General features: G+C 49.3%; 1 long non-coding RNA gene across 1 annotated transcript; it reads right to left on the bottom strand.

The window, feature by feature from the left end:
• Positions 1-549: 549 nt before the first annotated feature.
• Positions 550-14,357, bottom strand: LOC130291423 (uncharacterized). The gene is made up of 3 exons (XR_008847931.1): positions 14,259-14,357; positions 7,600-7,630; positions 550-643 (listed from the first exon to the last, which is right to left on the bottom strand). It is a non-coding gene; the product is annotated as an uncharacterized LOC130291423 (long non-coding RNA).
• Between the last annotated feature and the right edge of the window lie 392 nt (positions 14,358-14,749).

The following is a 14,749-nucleotide window of genomic DNA, read 5'->3' as shown; positions in this document are numbered from 1 at the left end:
GCCATGCCTACTGATCGGCTAAGGTGGAATGGAAATGTAAGGGAATTTCTAACCATACACATTACCTCTTCTGATATTTGTGTGAGATTTAGTACTGTTCACACATACCTCATTCTGATTCTAGTATAATTGTGAAATGTTATGTTAACCACAATTATACTGTATTAAAGTTTATGGTATCTTATGGTTTTATGGTAACTAAATTTATTATCGTTCATAATTTCCAGCACATGTTCCTACTGTTAAATCCAATTACCTGGATTTGTCTTTTCAATAAAAGGTAAGGCCAGAATATAGAACAGAAATAGGCTATAAAAGCTGAAATCATTGTTCAGGGATAGCGGGAAGACGAGAAAATTCTCTTGGGCATGTTGTATTCTTTTAGACAAAATATAGATCTCTTTGTGGTAAAGTAGAGGTGTGAAAAAGTAATGAGATCATTTTATACAATGGGGTTTGGCAAAGTTTAAAGGTATTATTCCACAGTGTGTGTGTAAAACTTTATCTGGTAATAATGGACATTAAAATATCTCCTAGAAAGTCATATTACCGCTTTATTAAGCATAGGTCTGGGATATGCTGTTCAGTTCTGGAACCATTCATAGAAAGGATACCCTGGAGATTGACTTTTGATTTTACTTCTCTAGAAAGAATAAAAGGATTAAACATATTTGAGAAGAAACATATAGGAGGAGACACGATTAACCTGTAAGTAGATAAACGGCCCTTCTAGAAAATATGGTGAAATGCTGTTCCTTGTGAAATCCCTTCAAAGGACAAGGGGGCACTATCTTTTTCTGGAGGAAAAAACGGTAGGTTAATTAATTCTGTCTGATCACCACTTGGAATCAGAAGGGAAACTTATGGCAGAATGGTTTATGCCTAATGGGCTTCTACCTTATTCTTGATCACAAGGGGAAAACAGTGTTCCAAAGTTATATCCATAATGTTTCTCATAAAGACTGGAGCTCCAAATGATCTGTATCTGTACAGTGCACCAAGGATCTGTAGCGCATTTACAGTACACAAGTATGTGTTTTAGCAGTGGAAGTGACAGGACTAATATGGTGCCACTGTCCCTTTAAACAAACAGACTCTGCTGGCGGAGGAACATGTTCATTCTTTTGGCAGATGAGTTTCCACAGTGATATTTTCCGATGATGAAATTCTGCAGTGTGAATGGGTCAAAGGAAGACCGTAGTGTGGACATGCCCTTACAGTTAAAGGGGTACTCCGCCCCTAGACATCTTATTCCTTATCCAAAGGATAGGGGATAAGATGTCTGATCAGGGGTGTCCCACCGCTGAGGACCTCCGCGATCTCCCAGCTGCACCTGGCGTTCGTTTAGAGCGCCGGGTGCAGCACTGGAGGCTCACGGCCACACCCCCTCAATGCAAGTCTATGGGAGGGGAATGTCACGAGCGAGCCGTGGTCATGACATCACAAGCCTCCGCCCTGTATTGCCAGTCATCCGGCACAGGAGTGAAGTTCCCTCCATGCATCAGATGTCTGGAGTGCTGCAGCAGAGATCTGGGGACCCCCACGATCAGACATCTTATCCTTTATCCTTTGGATAGTGGATAAGATGTCTAGAGGTGGAGTACCCCTTTAAATTAGCACTGTTACGCCGAGCGCTCCGGGTCCCCGCTCCTCCCCGGAGCGCTCGCAGCGTTCTCTCATTCGCAGCGCCCCGGTCAGACCTGCTGACCGGGTGCGCTGCGATATTACTCCCAGCCGGGATGCGATTCGCGATGCGGGACGCGCCCACTCGCGATGCGCATCTCGGCTCCCGTACCTGACCCGTTCCCCGTCTGTGTTGTCCCGGCGCGCGCGGCTCCGCTCCTTAGGGCGCGCGCGCGCCGGGTCTCTGCGATTTAAAGGGCCGCTGCGTCACTGATTGGCGCAGCAGGCCTAATCAGTATTCTCACCTGTGCACTCCCTACTTATACCTCACTTCCCCTGCACTCCCTCGCCGGATCTTGTTGCCATTGTGCCAGTGAAAGCGTTCCCTTGTGTGTTCCTAGCCTGTGTTCCAGACCTCCTGCCATTGCCCCTGACTACGATCCTTGCTGCCTGCCCTGACCTTCTGCTACGTCCGACCTTGCTCTTGTCTACTCCCTTGTACCGCGCTTATCTTCAGCAGTCAGAGAGGTTGAGCTGTTGCTGGTGGATACGACCTGGTTGCTACCGCCGCTGCAAGACCATCCCGCTTTGCGGCGGCCTCTGGTGAATACCAGTAGCAACTTAGAACCGGTCCACCAACATGGTCCACGCCAATCCCTCTCTGGCACAGAGGATCCACCTCCAGCCAGCCGAATCGTGACAGTAGATCCGGCCATGGATCCCGCTGAAGTCCCGCTGCCAGTTGTCGCCGACCTCACCACGGTGGTCGCCCAGCAGTCGCAACAGATAGCGCAACAAGGCCACCAGCTGTCTCAACTGACCGTGATGCTACAGCAACTATTACCACAGCTCCAGCAACCTTCTCCTCCGCCAGCTCCTGCACCTCCTCCGCAGCGAGTGGTCGCGTCCAGCCTTTCATTATCCTTGCCGGATAAATTTGATGGGGACTCTAAGTTTTGCCGTGGCTTTCTTTCGCAATGTTCCCTGCACTTGGAGATGATGTCGGACCAGTTTCCTACTGAAAGGTCTAAGGTGGCTTTCGTAGTCAGCCTTCTGTCTGGGAAAGCTCTGTCATGGGCCACACCGCTCTGGGACCGCAATGACCCTGTCACTGCCTTTGTACACTCCTTCTTCACGTAGATTTGAAGTGTCTTTGAGGAACCTGCCCGAGCCTCTTCTGCTGAGACTGCCCTGCTGAACCTGGTCCAGGATAATTCTTCTGTTGGCGAGTACGCCATCCAATTCCGTACTCTTGCCTCCGAATTATCCTGGAATAACGAGGCCCTCTGCGCGACCTTTAAAAAAGGCCTATCCAGTAACATTAAAGATGTGCTGGCCGCACGAGAAATTCCTGCTAACCTGCATGAACTTATTCATCTTGCCACCCGCATTGACATGCGTTTTTCCGAAAGGCGTCAGGAGCTCCGCCAGGATATGGACTTTGTTCGCACGAGGCGGTTTTTCTCCCCGGCTCCTCTCTCCTCTGGTCCTCTGCAATCCGTTCCTGTGCCTTCCGCCGTGGAGGCTATGCAAGTTGACCGGTCTCGCTTGACACCTCAAGAGAGGACACGACGCCGCATGGAGAATCTTTGCCTGTACTGTGCCGGTACCGAACATTTCTTGAAGGATTGTCCTATCCGTCCTCCCCGCCTGGAAAGACGTACGCTGACTCCGCACAAAGATGAGACAGCTCTTGATGTGAACTCTGCTTCTCCACGCCTTACTGTGCCTGTGCGGATATCTTCTTCTACCTTCTCCTTCTCTGCTATGGCCTTCTTGGATTCCGGATCTGCAGGAAATTTTATTTTGGCCTCTCTCATCAACAGGTTCAACATCCCGGTGACCAGTCTCGCAAGACCCCTCTACATCAATTCTGTTAACAATGAAAGATTGGACTGTACCGCACGGAACCTCTCCTAATGTGCATCGGACCCCATCACGAAAAAATAGAATTTTTGGTCCTCTCCAACTGCACTTCAGAAATTCTTCTTGGATTACCGTGGCTTCAACGCCATTCCCCAACCCTTGATTGGTCCACAGGAGAGATCAAGAACTGGGGTACTTCTTGTCACAAGGACTGTCTTAAACCGGTTCCCAGTACTCCCTGTAGGGACCCTGTGGTTCCCCCGGTATCCGGTCTTCCTAAGGCTTATATGGACTATGCTGATGTTTTTTGCAAAAAGCAAGCAGAGACTTTACCTCCTCACAGGCCTTATGACTGTCCTATTGACCTCCTCCCGGGTACTACTCCACCCCGGGGCAGAATCTATCCTCTGTCTGCTCCAGAGACCCAAGCCATGTCGGAGTACATCCAGGAGAATTTAAAAAAGGGGTTTATCCGCAAGTCCTCCTCTCCTGCCGGAGCTGGATTTTTTTTTGTGTCCAAAAAAGATGGCTTCCTACGCCCTTGCATTGATTACCGCGGACTTAGTAAAATCACGGTAAAAAAACGCTACCCCTTACCTCTTATCTCGGAACTCTTTGATCGCCTACAAGGCGCCCACATCTTTACCAAACTGGACTTAAGAGGTGCTTATAATCTCATCCGCATCAGGGAGGGGGACAAATGGAAGACTGCATTTAACACTAGAGATGGACACTTTGAGTATCTGGTCATGCCCTTTGGCCTGTGCAACGCCCCTGCCGTCTTCCAAGACTTTGTTAATTAAATTTTTCGTGATCTCCTATATACCTGTGTTGTGGTTTACCTGGACGATATTCTGATTTTTTCTGCCAACTTAGAAGAACACCGCCAGCATGTCCGCATGGTTCTTCAGAGACTTCGGGACAATCAACTTTATGCCAAAATGGAGAAATGTCTTTTTGAATGTCAATCTCTTCCTTTCCTAGGATACTTGGTCTCTGGTCAGGGACTACAAATGGACCCAGATAAACTATCTGCCGTGTTAGATTGGCCACGCCCCTCCGGACTCCGTGCTATCCAACGTTTTTTGGGGTTCGCCAATTATTACAGACAATTCATTCCACACTTCTCCACTATTGTGGCTCCTATCGTGGCTTTAACCAAGAAAAATGCCAATCCTAGGTCCTGGTCTCCCCAAGCGGAAGACGCATTTAAACATCTCAAGTCTGCCTTTTCTTCTGCTCCCGTGCTCTCCAGACCTGACCCATCTAAACCCTTTCTATTGGAGGTAGATGCCTCCTCTGTGGGAGCTGGAGCTGTCCTTCTACAAAAAAATTCTTCCGGGCATGCTGTTACTTGTGGGTTTTTTTCTAGGACCTTCTCTCCGGCGGAGAGAAACTACTCCATTGGTGATCGTGAACTACTGGCCATTAAATTGGCGCTTGAGGAATGGAGGCACCTGCTGGAGGGATCAAAATTTCCAGTTATCATATACACTGATCACAAGAATCTCTCCTATCTCCAGTCTGCCCAACGACTGAACCCTCGCCAGGCTAGGTGGTCGTTGTTCTTTGCCCGTTTTAACTTTGAAATCCATTTTCGCCCTGCTGACAAGAACATTAGGGCCGATGCCCTCTCTCGTTCTTCTGATGCCTCTGAAGTAGAGGTCTCTCCACAACACATCATTCCTCCGGACTGTCTGATCTCCACTTCTCCAGCTTCCATCAGGCAAACTCCTCCAGGGAAGACCTTCGTTTCTCCACGCCAGCGTCTCGGGATTCTCAAACGGGGACACTCCTCCCACCTCGCAGGCCATGCGGGCATCAAAAAATCCTTGCAACTCATCTCTCGTTTTTATTGGTGGCCGACTCTGGAGACTGATGTTGTTGATTTCGTGCGGGCCTGTACTGTCTGTGCCCGGGATAAGACTCCTCGCCAGAAGCCTGCTGGTCTCCTTCATCCTCTGCCTGTGCCTGAACAGCCTTGGTCACAGATTGGTATGGACTTTATTACGGACTTGCCCTCATCCCGTGGCAACACAGTTGTTTGGGTGGTCGTTGATCGATTTTCCAAGATGGCACATTTTATTCCTCTTCCTGGTCTTCCTTCAGCGCAATTTTTTGTACACATTTTTCGCCTTCACGGTTTGCCCACGCATATCGTCTCGGATAGAGGCGTCCAATTCGTGTCTAAATTCTGGAGGGCCCTTTGTAAACAGCTCAAGATCAAATTAAACTTCTCTTCTTCTTATCATCCCCAATCCAATGGGCAAGTAGAAAGAGTTAATCAGGTCCTGGGTGACTATTTACGGCATTTTGTTTCCTCCCGCCAGGATGACTGGGCAGATCTTCTACCATGGGCCGAATTCTCATACAACTTCAGAGTCTCCGAATCTTCTGCTAAATCCCCATTTTTCGTGGTGTACGGCCGTCACCCTCTTCCTCCCCTCCCTACTCCCTTGCCCTCTCGTTTGCCCGCTGTGGATGAAGTGACTCGTGATCTTTCCACCATATGGAAAGAGACCCAAAATTCTCTTTTACAGGCTTCATCCCGGATGAAAAGATTTGCTGATAAAAAAAGAAGAACTCCCCCCATTTTTGCTTCCGGAGACAAGGTATGGCTCTCCGCTAAATATGTCCGCTTTCGTGTCCCCAGTTATAAACTGGGACCACGCTATCTTGGTCCTTTCAAAATCAAGTGCCAGATCAACCCTGTCTCTTACAAACTCCTTCTTCCTCCTTCTCTCCGTATTCCCAATGCCTTCCATGTCTCTCTCCTTAAACCACTCATCCTTAACCGCTTCTCTCCCAAAGTTGTTTCTCCCACTCCAGTTTCCGGATCTTCTGACGTCTTTTCTGTGAAGGAGATTCTAGCATCCAAGACGGTCAGAGGTAAAAGATTCTTCTTGGTTGACTGGGAGAATTGCGGCCCAGAGGAGAGATCCTGGGAACCTGAGGACAACATCCTGGACAAAAGTCTTATCCTCAGGTTCTCAGGCTCCAAAAAGAGGGGGAGACCCAAGGGGGGGGGGGGTACTGTTACGCCGAGCGCTCCGGGACCCCGCTCCTCCCCGGAGCGCTCGCAGCGTTCTCTCATTCGCAGCGCCCCGGTCAGACCTGCTGACCGGGTGCGCTGCGATATTACTCCCAGCCGGGATGCGATTCGCGATGCGGGACGCGCCCGCTCGCGATGCGCATCTCGGCTCCCGTACCTGACCCGTTCCCCGTCTGTGTTGTCCCGGCGCGCGCGGCCCCGCTCCTTAGGGCGCGCGCGCGCCGGGTCTCTGCGATTTAAAGGGCCACTGCGCCACTGATTGGCGCAGCAGGCCTAATCAGTATTCTCACCTGTGCACTCCCTACTTATACCTCACTTCCCCTGCACTCCCTCGCCGGATCTTGTTGCCATTGTGCCAGTGAAAGCGTTCCCTTGTGTGTTCCTAGCCTGTGTTCCAGACCTCCTGCCGTTGCCCCTGACTATGATCCTTGCTGCCTGCCCTGACCTTCTGCTACGTCCGACCTTGCTCTTGTCTACTCCCTTGTACCGCGCTTATCTTCAGCAGTCAGAGAGGTTGAGCCGTTGCTGGTGGATACGACCTGGTTGCTACCGCCGCTGCAAGACCATCCCGCTTTGCGGCGGGCTCTGGTGAATACCAGTAGCAACTTAGAACCGGTCTACCAACACGGTCCACGCCAATCCCTCTCTGGCACAGAGGATCCACCTCCAGCCAGTCTGAATCGTGACATTAACATTGATACAGTTGAAATAATTTTGCCTCTGTACACAATCACAATAGATTTAAGGCATCAATAAGTGATTGAAGTGCAGATATTTAGCTTTTATTCAAGGGGTTGAAAAATCTAATATTGCATTTACTATTTAGGAATGACAAACATTTTTAAATAATCCCTCCATTTTCTCAGGCTAAAAAGAAACTGGACAATATGTGATCTCAATATGTATCACTGTCCAAATACTTCCAGAGCTGACTGTACAGTCTAGCATTAAAAATAAATATAATTGATATGACAAAGTATGAACTATAAAGGACATGTAACTACGTAACTATGTTCCTGCAGACACATCGGTACAGGATGGGACTAGAACAAGCTCACCTGTAATGTAGCAACATACCCTTTTCTACAACTGCAACAGACAAGAGCAGTGAATTCTTAAAATATCATGGAAAAGGTTAGAACAAATTATATGATGAAAATGTAATTATTAGACAAAAGATCAAATAAATCTGTAGAAACTGTTGGAGAAAAAAATACAAATGTGGAAAAGTTCTAAACTAAAGCAGAAACAGAAAGAATAAAACATAATAGGGATTAGTAATTGCCAAAAAAAAAATAGTTAATTGAATCCTGTGTCCATAAGGACTAGGGATCGACCGATATCGTTATTTTAGGGCCGATACCTAACATATACCGATATTCCGGTATAAGTTAATGGCTATTTATCCCCCCGGCGACACCGCTGCAGATCATTGATTTAAAGCGGGCTCTTTAAATCAATGAACTGCAGCGGCTTTTGCGGTGCCAGAGACCGCCGCCGCCACCCGCTTCTCTCCCCCTGCCTGTCCTGGGGTCCTGAGTCCTATCACCGCCACAGGGCTTCCCCGTCGCAGCCTTGTGTGTTCATTAAGGTTTGCACAGTGTATTTCCTGCTGCCTGACGTTTTCCTGCAGCGTGAAATACACTGTGCATTGTGCTATGATTGGACATACAGGGCTTTCCCGCCACAGTCCTGCATGCGCAGTATGATTTGCAGGCCGACGTGACTGTGACGCATGGGCCTGCTTCCAAACCTTATTACACACACATGGCTGGGACAGGGAAGCCCTGTTTGTCTGATCAAAGCAAAATGTATCTCCCGCTGCCTGGCGGATTTCTCTCAGCATGAAATACGCTGCATATACGCTATGTGTGACCCTACCGTAAGAGTGTTTTTCTTTATATAATAGTTGCATAGTAAGGTACAATAAAACAAAACAAAACCCTTATGTAGTAGATACAAATTTGTGGGAAAGTAGTAAAGTAGCTAGAAGAAAATTCCAGCCTAAATTATTAGTATCTTTTGGCCTTTTTTACCCAGTATTTCCTGAAAGCAGTTCATCATTTATCTGTATAGTGTTGCCAGTATTCATATGATCCAACACCAACTTTTAATGCTGTCTCCAATAGTTTTTTTTTAAATCATAACAAGCAGATGTAAGAAACCATATAAGTATTATAAGAACAGCCCCTTTCTGCACTCATGACTCACTTCTTCTCCCTCTGCCTGATTTTTTACCCTCAATTCACTGCTGAACTCCTTCGAAAAGAGACAAGATGGATTATCAACTCACTAAGGGTTCAGTTACATGCTGCAGAAGTCTATGGAGGAGGTGTTGTAAGAGATGAACTTATGGAGAACTAAATTTTAGAGAGCAAGTCTGCAGAGGAGACAATTGGTGGAAAAGGGAGTCTATGTCAACGTCAATGATCAGAAATACAACCTCATGACAGCTTATTCTGAAAAGTCACTTGAAATAACTTTAAAGGGGTACTCGACTGGAAACATCTTATCCCCTATCCAGAGGATAGGAGATAAGATGGTAGATTGCAGGGGTCCTGCCGCTGTAGACCTCCACGATTTCCGGCACAGCACCCTTGTCATTCATTGCACGGAGAGAACTCAGCTCCGTACCCGATGACTGCCGATGCAAGCCGCCATGCCCCCTCCATTGACGTCTATGGAAGGAGGCGTGGTGTGATGTCACGAATGCGGAAGCTGCAGGCTTCTGTGTTCTGGACGCCGCTGCTGCTGGCCCAGAGATCGAGGGGTTCCCCAGCGGCAGGAACCTCGAGATCCAACATCTTATCCCCTATCCTTTGGATAGGGGATAAGATGTTTCCAACGGAGTACCCCTTTAAGCCATTTTCCTGTCTGTATTATAATAACTCTTGCTTTATTCAAATTCAGGAACAACTATTTTCATATGCTTGATTAGGCAAAGTTTTGGGCCCCAGAACTTAGGTGTGATTTAGTTCTCTCCAGGCTTATTCTCTGAATTATGTGAACTAGAAGGCTCAAAGCTGAAATTTACTCACCGGAACAAGTGTGCACCTTTAGGAGCTGGAATTGTCTTATTCAGAACAGTTTTTTTACTGTAAGGTGCTTTGTGCTTGTCAGGGTCCGGACTAACGGCTGGAGGTGGATCCTCTGTACCTGAGAGGCGATGATGCGGGTCGTACTGGGGAATCGGTTCTAAGCAGTTACCAGTGTTCACCAGAGCCCGCCACAAAACAGGATGGACTTGCTGCGGCAGTAGCTACCAGGTTGTGTTCCCCAGTAGCGACTCGACCTCTCAGACAGCTGAGACTGGCGTGGTACACAAGGACTAGACAGAGGCAAGGTCAGACGTAGCAGAAGGTCAGGGCAGGCAGCGAGGTTCATAGTCAGGGGCAACAGCAGAAGGTCTGGGTACACAGGCTTGGGAACACACTATAACGCTTTGTCAGGGCACAAGGCAACAAGATCCGGCAAGGAAGGGAAGGGGAAGTGAGTAATTATGAGTAGGGAGGTGATAGAACTAATTTGGCCAGGCACCAATTAGCAGTGCGCTGGCCCTTTAAATCTTAGAACATCGGCGCGCGCCCTAGGGAGAGGGGCCGCGCGCCGGGATTAGACAGCCACAGGAGGAGGGTGAGTAGAAAGGGGCGCGATCCGGGAACGGGTCTGACCCGCCACACGGATCGCGTCCCCGTCAGCATGAACACAGCAGCGCTCGCGGTCAGAGACCGGAGCGCTGCTGTTACAATAACGCCACGAGCTCTCCGGGGAAGCCGCGGGACCCGGTGTGCTCGGCATTACAATACCCCCCACCCCCACCCTTAGGTCTCCGTGAACAGACAGTACAGGACTGTACAAACTCAGTCACATCTTTTTCAAAGGCAGGCCACCAATAGTGTCTGGCAATCAACTGAATGGATTTTTTTATTTAAGCGTGACCTGCCAAGTGGGAGGAATGACCCCATTTGAGAGTCCGGAGGCGAAAATGTGGAGGGACAAAAGTTTTTCCTGGAGGAACAGGCACCAGAGAAGCAGGAGCAGCAGAGATCAGACACTCAGGAGGGATGATGTGTTGAGGAGAGACTTCAGCTTCTGTGGCATCAGTGGAACGTGATAGGGCTTCCGCCCTGACATTCTTGTCAGCAGGACGAAAATGGATCTGGAAATTGAAGCGGGCAAAGAACAACGACCACCTGGCCTGGCGAGGATTTAAGTGCTGGGCGGACTGTAGGTAGGACAGATTTTTGTGGTCAGTGTAGATGGTGATAGGGTGAAGAGATCCTTCCAGGAGATGTCTCCACTCCTCTAGGGCCAACTTAATGGCCAACAATTCACGGTCACCAATAGCGTAGTTCCTTTCAGGAGGAGAAAACGTTTTAGAAAAAAAACTGCATGTGACGTTTTTTCCTTTAGCGGTTTTTTGAAGAAGCACCGCCCCGGCTCCTACCGAAGAAGCATCTGCCTCAAGGAAGAATGGTTTCAGGGGATCGGGCCTAGTCAAGACGGGAGCGGAGGCGAAGGCGGCCTTAAGGCGAGTAAAAGCTTCTTCCGCTTGGAGAGGCCAGGATCTCGGATTCGTATCTTTCTTTGTCAGTGTCACAATGGGAGCCACGATAGTGGAGAAGTGGGGGATGAACTGACGGTAGTAATTAGCGAATCCGAGGAAGCGCTGGATAGAGCGAAGTCCCGAGGGGCGTGGCCAATCCAAGACCGCGGAGAGCTTGTCGGGGTCCATTTGAAGACCTTGTCCCGAGACCAGGTGTCCCAGGAAAGGAAGACAGGTACGTTCAAAGAGGCATTTTTCAATTTTGGCGTAGAGATGGTTAACACAGAGGCACTGGAGCACTTGTCGAACATGGGGCGATGTTCCTCTAAGTTGGAGGAGAAGATTAGTATGTCATCAAGATAGAGTCCAAACGGCATGACGAGGTATTCGAAGTGACCATCTCCGGTGTTAAAAGCGGTTTTCCACTCATCTCCTTCACGAATTCTGGTGAGGTTGCATGCGCCCCTGAGGTCAAGCTTAGTAAAAATCTTAGCTCCGCGCAGATGGTAAAAGAGTTCCGAGATGAGAGGTAGAGGGTAGCGGTTCTTTACAGTGATTTTATTGAGACCGAGGTAGTCAATGCAAGGGCGTAGTGACCCGTCCTTCTTGGCAACAAAGAAGAATCCTGCTCCGGCGCGGGAAGAAGACTTCCTGAGGAAACCTTTCTTGAGATTCTCCTGAATATACTCCATCATGGCCTTAGTTTCAGGAGCGGAGAGAGGGTAAATCCTGCCATGGGGCGGTGTGGTACCAGGGAGCAAATCAATAGGACAATCGTAGGGCCTATGTGGTGGTAAGGTCTCTGCCTGTTTCTTGCAAAAGACGTCAGAAAAGTCCTGATAGGACTTAGGAAGGCTGAACAATGGAGAAGCGATGGAGACTTGGCTAGTAGGTACCGACTTAAGGCAGCGTGTGTGGCAGGAAGAGCCCCAGGATTTAATGTCCCCAGTGGTCTAGTCGAGGGTAGGAGAGTGTTGCTGGAGCCAGGGTAAGCCTAGAAGGATGTCAGAGGTGCAGTTTGGCAAAACAAAAAATTCTATAGTTTCTTGATTCAGAACCCCCACGGTCATGTGCACGGGTTCTGTGCGGTAGCACAGTTTTTCTCTGTTAACCGAAGAAATGAAGAAGGGTTTAACAAGACGGATAACAGGGATGTTAAACCGGTTGATGAAGGAGGCTTTAATGAAGTATCCTGCTAAGTCCAAGAAAGCCTCCGCAGAGAAGGAGTCTGTAGCGGCTGGAGAAATCCGCACTGGAATAGTCAGGCATGGAGAGGAAGAATTTACACCCAGTGACGCCTCTCCCACGGTCACTAGGTGCGAGCGTTTCCCGGACGCTGAGGACGAAGAGGACAGTCCTTTAGGAAATGCTCAGAGCTAGCACAGTATAAGCATAAGTTCTCGTTCCTCCGGCAAGTTCTCTCTTGCTGAGTCAGGAGAGACCGGTCCACTTGCATGGCCTCCTCAGCGGGAGGCACAGTAACAGGCTGCAAAGGAAGCTGGAAGAGAGGAGCCAGGTGTGGGTATCGCCTGGTGCGAACAAGATCTTTCTCCTGGCGGAGCTCCTGACATCTTTCAATGTATCGCAAATCAATGCAGGTAGCCAAGTGGATTAGTTCAGTCAGAGTGGAGGGTATCTCTCGTGCGGCCAGACAATCCATAATGTGGCTGGATAAACCTTTTTTAAAGGTTGCGCAGAGAGCCTCATTGTTCCAGGCCAACTCAGAGGCCAAAGTACGGAATTGTATGGCATATTCGCCCACTGTAGAATCTCCTTGGACAAGGCTCAGCAAGGCTGTTTCCCCGGATGAGGCAGGGGCAGGTTCCTCAAAGACACTGCAGACTTCAGAAAAGAAGAAGGACAGGACGGAGGCAGTGGCAGGATCGTTGCAGTCCCAGAGCGGCGTGGCCCAGGCCAAGGCCTTCCCAGATAGTAAGCTGATCACGAACGCCACCTTAGACCGTTCCGTGGGGAAATGGTCCGACAACATCTCCAGGTGCAGGGAACATTGGGACAGGAATCCCCGGCACTTCTTAGAGTCCCCGTCAAACTTATCCGGGAGAGACAAGCGGACTCTAGCAGTGGTAGTGGCAGCTCGGAGAGGAGGGGATGCAGGAGCTGTCGGAGGAGATGGTTGAGGCTGTGGAGGCAGAAGCTGTTGAATCATAGCCGTCAACTGCGACAGCTGTTGTCCTTGTTGGGAAATCTGTTGGGACTGCTGGGCGACCACGGAGGTGAGGTCAGCGAGGCTTGGCAGCGGTAACTGAGCGGGATCCATAGCCGGATCTACTGTCCGGACTAGCGGCTGGAGGTGGATCCTCTGTACCTGTACGCGGGTCATACTGGGGAAGCGGTTCTAAGCAGTTATTGGTGTTCACCAGAGCCCGTCGCAAAGCGGGATGGACTTGCTGCGGCGGTAACTACCAGGTCGTGTTCCCCAGTAGTGACTCGACCTCTCAGGCAGCTGAGACTGGTGCGGTACACAAGGACTAGACAGAGGCAAGGTCAGACGTAGCAGAAGGTCAGGGCAGGCAGCGAGGTTCGTAGTCAGGGGCAACAGCAGAAGGTCTGGGTACACAGGCTTGGGAACACACTATAACGCTTTCTCAGGGCACAAGGCAACAAGATCCGGCAAGGAAGGGAAGGGGAAGTGAGTATTTATGAGTAGGGAGGTGACAGAACTAATTGGGCCAGGCACCAATTAGCGGTGCGCTAGCCCCTTAAATCTTAGAACATCGGCGCGTGCGCGCCCTAGGGAGCGGGGCCGCGCACGTTGGGACGAGATAGCCACAGGAGGAGGAGGAGAGTGAGTAGAACGGGGCGCGATCCGTGAACGGGTCTGACCCGCCACACGGATCGCGTCCCCGCCGGCATGAACACAGCAGCGCTCGCGGTCATAGACAGAGACCGGCGCGCTACTGTTACAATAACGCCGTGAGCGCTCCGGGGAAGCCGCGGGACCCGAAGCGCTCGGCGCTACAGTGCTTATACATGTACTGGTATAATTCTCCAGCCAAGTGAATGACATTTTGGTCTGTAGGGAGCCATGACATCCCAATGCCTTGACTCCCCCTGAATTGGCTCACCTGATTCTGCTTGATCTTGGATAATCCATATTCTGACCCTGGCCTAACATTTGAAGTCATATTCTGAATTTGGTCGGAACCTTACCTGCTCTGGATCTGTTGTGTAGGTGTATCTAATGCAGCCCACTGGGGGCTATCCTGGGGATCATGATCTAGCTCTCTGGTAGTCAACACTTCTCTATAAATTTTAAGAAAGGATAAATAAATAAAGGATAGATAAATAAATAAAACTTAGACAGCTTCATATCAAAATGCCCAATTCTTCTGTTCTCAAGGGAGATAAGTTGCTGCCAAATGTAAATGTGTCTGGCAGCAGCTTACTCCCTTCCCCTCATTCATGTGCATGATCATCTGTTTTCAGTTGTAATTTTAAAACTGCATGCATACTTTGTGAAAATTCTTGCACCTTCAGGATGTATGCATTGTGTGTGCATTGTGCATCGTTATTTTTATACAGAGGAGAACCTAGTTTCTATTTCCAGCACCCCCACCCTCCAAATAAATTTTTTTTTTTTTTATATAATCGAATAATCGGCCCCTGGTAAGTATCATTTTAATCAGTTTTACCTGCACTAC

The sequence above is a fragment of the Hyla sarda genome, chromosome 9 (assembly GCF_029499605.1).
Source record: "Hyla sarda isolate aHylSar1 chromosome 9, aHylSar1.hap1, whole genome shotgun sequence".
NCBI lineage: Eukaryota > Metazoa > Chordata > Amphibia > Anura > Hylidae > Hyla > Hyla sarda.
The sequence above is the reverse complement of the archived record's forward strand: the minus strand, read 5'-3'. Positions and strand labels throughout refer to the sequence as shown.